The 7,116-nt window shown below is 33.2% G+C and overlaps 1 pseudogene; it reads left to right on the top strand.

The window, feature by feature from the left end:
- Positions 1–782: 782 nt before the first annotated feature.
- LOC112475053 lies at positions 783–901 on the top strand (annotated as a pseudogene).
- Positions 902–7,116: the final 6,215 nt, after the last annotated feature.

The raw sequence follows: 7,116 nt of genomic DNA, 5'->3' as shown, positions 1-7,116 counted from the left end.
ATGAATTTATTAAACATTTGTAACACATGAGAATTAGAAAGCCATTTAATTTATCATGACTTATGTTTCATATTAGTTGAGCCATCTTAACAAAAATGTTCTTTAGACTGAAGCGAGTTTGCTAAACTTCATTTGAACTTTTAACTCAGTCATTTGATTGGTCCTGTGAGAATAACAAAACACCTGCTGGTCAGCGTTACTTCTGTTTCTTTTAAGAAATCCTGCCAGATTTGTCAGACTGAAACTATATACGCTCCATTAAAAGTCAGAGAAGACCATAATAATATTGAAATAAGAAACAAAAGTAGTATTGTTTCATTTTTGTTTTGAAGAATGAGAAAGTAAATCGAGAACAAGAAATAGCAAAAAAAGGCCATAGAAAAAATTATTTCTCTTTAGGGGACAATTTTATCCATCTCATTTTGTATGTGAAGTCTCTATTTTTTGTTGTTTATACTAATGATCATTACACAGTATATGAAAATAGGTGAAAAAATCTATTAGTTTAAGAAAATATTACTTTTATGTTTGTAATATTTATTTAGATTCAGATAGTTTAAAAATTATAATTTTGATTTTAAAAACAATAAAAATGTACCACATAAATTGTTTTTGAAAAAGCAATTAAGACAATAAGATAACTGAAGAACACTGTAATAATTAGAGTCCCATCATTCAAAACAGAAAAATTCTAGGAACACTTATCTACAAAGGAACTATTTCCGAAAGCATAGGTAGCAGATAGGGGAACCACAGGAATACTACAGCACTTAGAAACAGCAGACTAAGGCCATACCACCCTGAACGCGCCTGATCTCGCCTGATCTTGGAAGCTAAGCAGGGTCAGACCTGGTTGGTATTTGGATGGGAGACCGCCTAGGAATGTCCGGTGGTGTAGGCTAAAAAAAAAAAAAATAACAATAAATAATAAAAATAAAAGAGACAGCAGAACTTTTACTATGCAGAAGCTCAAAGACAACAGTGAGATCAGTGAATGGAACTCATAATCCATCGGGTAAAAAAATCTGCCTGGAGAAAACAGCATTGATCTTTGGTGGAAAGACACCAGGATGATTGCAGGATGATCACCGAGGAAGAAATCAAAACCGTGACCTTATTCTCCTGCCTCCTTCTGATATGCAGGGCCTCCCATTGGTAAAATCGAGCTTGAAGAAGCCAGAAATCAAGGAAACCACTTAAAGCTGGGAAGGGATCTGGAGGGGCCAATGGGAGAAATCTGGCTCAAATCTACAAACACAGAAGTGAATGATTTTGAGAAAACTAAATAATATGATCGATGAGTGAATTATACTCCAGATATACTTTTTACTTCCAAACTAGTATTAAATCTTGTTTCATCATTTCTTCTATTCCTCCCATAGGGGAGGGGGAGGGGCAAAGAGAAGGAACAAGCTTCCTCAGAGACTTAGAGTCTCAACAATCCATAACTTTACTGCAGCAGGATGCCACACTTACAAATCTTTCTATCGTAAGCACCTGGTACATATTGAGCACACAATAAATATTTACTGAATTAATTGAATAAGAGAACAAATTATGTTAAAATGGGAAGGGATTGATGTATATAAATCCCAATAGCAAAAATGGAAATCTATACAACACAGATTGTTAATCCTAAACGTAACTCCTCTGGTGGTTTCTCATAAATCTATGTGAAATCGAGATACTTTAATTGTGTAACACCCTGGCCTAGGTTTCAAAATTATTCCTTTAGGTAATCTCATACAATTCTCTGCATACCTAAACATACAATAGGCCCCATGTTTTCAATTTATTTTATGGTAAGATGGTTCTCGAAATATATCATTATTAATTCCTCCAGTTTTCTTTGGGTGTTATATTTTAACATATTAATCTCTAAATGAAAGCAGGATGATTTGTTGGAATCAATCAGCACTCAGGCCACCCCAGAGAAATAAATCTCAATGCTTTCAGGAGAGGCAGGGGAGCCTTGTTCTTTTGGCCTTCACTTGGCTCACCCAGAGAGGGATCGTCTTTAAATAGCACAAGTAAAAAATCAAAGTCCCTTAGAAACCTAAAATCTGTGGCTAAATACATTTCCAAGTCAGTTTTCACTTGACTGAAATGCTGCTCTCTATGTAATTCACACTCAGAAATCCTATATCCTCAGGCTAATTATGAAGTCATTCTTCTCTGTCCTTCCCTTTTCCTTCTCTCTTTTCTTCTTCTATACCATCAGACATCAATAAATCATTCCCAAATGACATAAGCAGTTTTATGAAAAAAGAAGGAGGGCTACAAGTATATATATAATTTCTCAACTACTTTATAGACTTTCTGATAAAATCTGAGTATCTTTTCATTCCAAATTTATGCATTTTAACTCGAACACAGTTATAATGAAAATATCACATATATCATAGATGGTGGAGGGAGAAATCAAGGAAAAGGGAGGAGGACAAAGGAAGAGAGTAAGGGATGGAGAAAGGGAGGAAGGAGAAAGAGAGGGAGGGAAGAAGGAGGAAGTGGGGGCGCAGAGAGAGAGAGACAATTTTCTACTTATCCATTCATAATTTTTGAATCAGATTCTTCACATCAAAGTAACAAAAAGAAATGGACAAAATGTGTAGGAGAAACAATCTGTGGCATGCCAACTCTTCTAGAACCTTAAATAGATAATGATCATAGTTTGATGGACTCTAAACTAGAAAGGAAAAGAAGCTTTTGTAATACAAGAATATCTTACTGACATGAGTGAACTTTAAGGTAAAGACAGAGAGATTTAGGGAAAAAGATGTAACTTCCACATAAAAGACCATGAGCTTTGGAGTAAGAATGTAGGCTTGAATTGTAGCTATGACTTCAAATGTGTCTTTTGACAAAATAAAAAAAAAAAAAAACGGGTTCTGATTAGTTACACAATTAAGTGGCCATAAGATGAATGAAAAACAATTACTAAGAAGCTTCTCTTAGAAATAAATAATTCTTTCTGTTGTTGTCTTATAAGAAGACATGATGTGATGAAGAAAAAAACACTAAACAATAAATAGATGAGGTTGATATACATAACCTATAAGAGTTCTTCCAACTCCTCCAGTGTTCTAAGGACTCTAAGGTCCAGTTGTGTTACTTCTTTAAACCAAAAACATTCATCTTTGAAAGGCTGCTTTTGACAATCAACCAGCATACAGCTCACAGTCCTATAATGCAGTTCATTATCAAAGGGTATATTTTGAGAACTAGTTTATCTTAGTGGTCACAATATGAAATTATATTGTTTAAAGCTAGACATTCTTTGGACGATTGAGGTTGTAATGGTGGGAGTTTAATGACATCATTTTTTTTTTAACTTTTTTTTTATATTTTCAAATATACACGTCGTAGGATTTGTTAGATATTAAGATTGGTAGAGTATAGTGAAAAAGTGTGGGAAATGATAAAATTGTCAAAGTAGAAAAGAACTCGATAACACAGGCCCTGCTGAGCTATGATAATGAAATTGTGTTTTAGTCTCAAAGCAACATGAAGCAATAAAAAAGTTTTAAATAGAGGACAATATGGACTGAACTATTATTTGTATATTGTTTCAAAAGTCTATTCATTCATATGCTAGACTACAAATTTTATAAGGACAATGATGGAAAATTTGCCTTTTTTTAAAATCCTCAACCATCTAACATGGTGCCTTATGTTAGATATACTTGCTAAACTAATTAAAATGCCTTTATGGTTGATTCTTAGTACTTATGGGACACGTGGTAGGCACCATCTCTCAAAGTTATCTGCCTCCTGGTATTCACACCCTTACATGATCCTCTCATTTGAGTGTAGACAGCACCTATGACTTGTTTCTAACCAACAAAATACATCGAATGTGACAGAATATTGTTTCCATGATTAAGTTAGATAAGATTATGACTTCCCTCTCACTAGAAGATTCTTTATGGTGCATTCTTGGCTTATACAAGTTAATGAAGCAAGATGCCATTTTGGAGAGATCTTCACCCAGCAAGGTATAGCCAACAACGAGACAGGAACTGAGACCTTCAATCCAAACAGTCCTTAAGAAACTGAATTCCATCAGTTTCTCCACCTGGAAGCAGCTTCTTTTGTAGTCAATCCTTTGAATGAGACCCCAGCCCTGGCTGACATCCTAATTGCAGCCTCATGGAGAGACCATGAAGCAGAGTCCTAATCCAGTAAAGCCATGCCCAGATTCTTGACTCTCAGAAACTGTTCAATATAAATAAATGTTGCTTTAAGCCATTATATTTGTAGCAATTTATTATATAAAAATAGATAAATAGTATTACGAAGAGGGTGCACTCAGCTCACACTAATTCATTCTGCTATGAGGATATCTTTTACATACAGGTCTGCGTGTTCAGGAGCCATATTTAGGCTAAGAAACCAGGCACTCTGGCCATACTATTAATTAATTCATAGGTAGTATCCTGACCTAAACTGGGTCATTCAAAATCTGTCTCCCAACAATTCAACAGTTGGAAAGGAGAGATAATGGGGTAGAGGTAAATCATGTTACTAGTGCTGCTGTAGAAAACAGGTTGAAAAAGATACTACTATTGCTGAGGATACAATTCAATGAACCATATTTCTGTTAATGGCAATGGCAAAGTGGGTGAATTTCAAAGAATCTCCTACAGATTTGGATGGGGAAAAAAAACTAGAATTTCTCTATATAACCTTTTAAATAATAATTCAGGTTTGAAATAATAATTTTAGAAATTTATCGTCCCATAACCAAAGCCCTTTATTTTATATTGAGGGAAGAGTCGAGTTAAATTTGTGAACAATAATTTTTTAAAATTTTTTGTCAATGATTTTCATTGTGGACAGTGAAATTTTGGAATACAGGATATACATACCTAATCCTGAAACTATGATTTAAAAAAATCATCTATAAGAGTTCAAGTTGGAAGTAGAAGATTATTGAAATTACTTGTAATTTTGAGAGAATAATATGAAAAGTACAGAGGTACTTTCTTTCAGGAAATAAAAATAAAAGGATAAAATCTGATTTTTAAAAAGCTGCTTTTCCATGTGTAAAGTAATTAGATTAAACAGAATGTATTCCCAACTTCTCTTAAAGTTATAACTTTTTATGACCTGCAAGGAATTTACTATAAGGAAAAAAAGAAAAGAAAAAAGTGAGAAAACCTCCCTTATCTATTCTACTGCCACTCCATCTTCCTCTAGAAGAGGACACCACTAAGAAACAGGATGGAAGACAATTCAGTAGGCTTTTTAAATTCTTGGAAAACCAGTTACATTGAATATTCTAAATAAGTTAAAAGAAAGAGATGCTTGGATTCAAGAAAAACTCAGATAAAACATTTAGAAATGTTTTTTGGCATAACACAAAGGTATAAGTTTGAATTATTATTTACTATGATTAATTGTGCATCATCCATCAACACAATTACTAATATACAAAAGTCACCAACAATCTAATGGGGACTTAATATAAATTTCCTTTCTAAAAGAAACAGTATTTTTGGTTCATAGTTAGGCACAAAATGATAATCAAAACATCAATATTAATTCAAGGCACCAGGAGGCAGCAGTCACTCTGATTTGAGATTAACATTGCATTTTTTGCAGGATGGTGAGAGCATGGAAATTTGAATAGCCGCTTTCCTTGTCTTAAATACGTATGCACTATCACGAGAGATGGAGAAACTGACTTGTAAAGTTGAAATAAGACACAGATTTTTTTCTGTGTGCCCATTCTTCCTGAACTCTAATTTAATTTACAAAGTCTACCAAAAACATAGCAAAGAACAATGGTAGAACTCCAAATTACTTCAACCCCATCTTTTTTCACCCCTCGGGCTATACACAGACATAACCACTAAAATCTAAACTGTGTCTTTCATTGTGGAGAGGATGCCTTACAGAAAGCCGCATGTGTGGGTTTATGGTAAAATTTGGCCAATATTCTGTCTTAGGTAGACCCAGTTTTGTTTATCACATTTTTTTGGTTCAATAACCATTGACTCAACTGTCATTTGTTAGTGTATCTATTAATATATTCTGAAAAAGACTAAAATAGGCAAAGAATTTTGAAAATAGGAGATATTAAGATTTTATTCAGTTTAGGAATGTCATTCTATAGTGTATAGATGTGAATTTTAATCAGCAATATCTCGTGTTTATGTAAATACATTTGATCTGTAGGTAAAAGTTTTAGGATGTCCACTTATTTAAGGGCTCCATTGTTAAAATAATTTAAGAAAAGAAAAATAATTTGAGAACAAACTAACTCAAGTGTAATATAATTTAAATATAAAAATTGTGAGGCCAAGTTTTGAACTTCATGATTACTTAAGAAAATAATTAAATTTTTGTCAATAATTGTGCTTTAGAAAAGTGTGAACAGTTGGCTATATAGACACAACAAAAGTGTGATTTATATAAAAAATTTAGAGTCCACAGTAAAATGAAATATCTATATTTCATTTGTATAATATTGAAAAATATAGTGTAGTAAAGATACTAGATACTGAACTAGAGTTCAAGAGACAAAGAATTAGACTAGGAATGGAAAACAGATTAGTTCAAGTATCAGTTCCAGATAAGAGGACCCACCTGGAACACTTCATTGAGAATGAGTTATGAACCATAGTTAAGTATAAAATAATACGGTTGGTTTAGCAGGAAAAATACTAATTAACAATTTCTACCATAGATAGGTATGAAAAGAAGTGTGCTTGTGAGTAGGGAGAGGGAGTGGTAAATTTGTGGCATCCCTGTCCTAAGCAATATTGCCTACAGCTAATTAGCTATGCGATGCCCCCTAAGTCCTTTTTTTAGTCCTTTATTATGTTTTGAAACAACAGAGTTGGACTATATTATATCCAACTACATTAAATCTGTGCAAATTATACTCATGCATTTTAAGAATAAACTCTTAAGAATGTTGATAACATGAAAACATTGTAAATATATAACGACTTTTTTTGTAGAACAATTAAGTGTAAAGACATAATTCACAATTGTTATAAAATCTGATTCAAGAAACTGTTAGGAGCTGTGCTTATGGGGTAATGGGGTAATGTTACAATTATACACCACAGATTTACTAAAACAAAATGTCGAAGTGTTTCAAGAAGA

The sequence above is a fragment of the Pteropus alecto genome, unplaced genomic scaffold (genome assembly GCF_000325575.1).
Source record: "Pteropus alecto unplaced genomic scaffold, ASM32557v1 scaffold7, whole genome shotgun sequence".
In the NCBI taxonomy this organism is placed as follows: Eukaryota; Metazoa; Chordata; class Mammalia; order Chiroptera; family Pteropodidae; genus Pteropus; species Pteropus alecto.
Note: the sequence above shows the minus strand (reverse complement) of the source record. Positions and strands in the feature narration are given on the sequence as shown.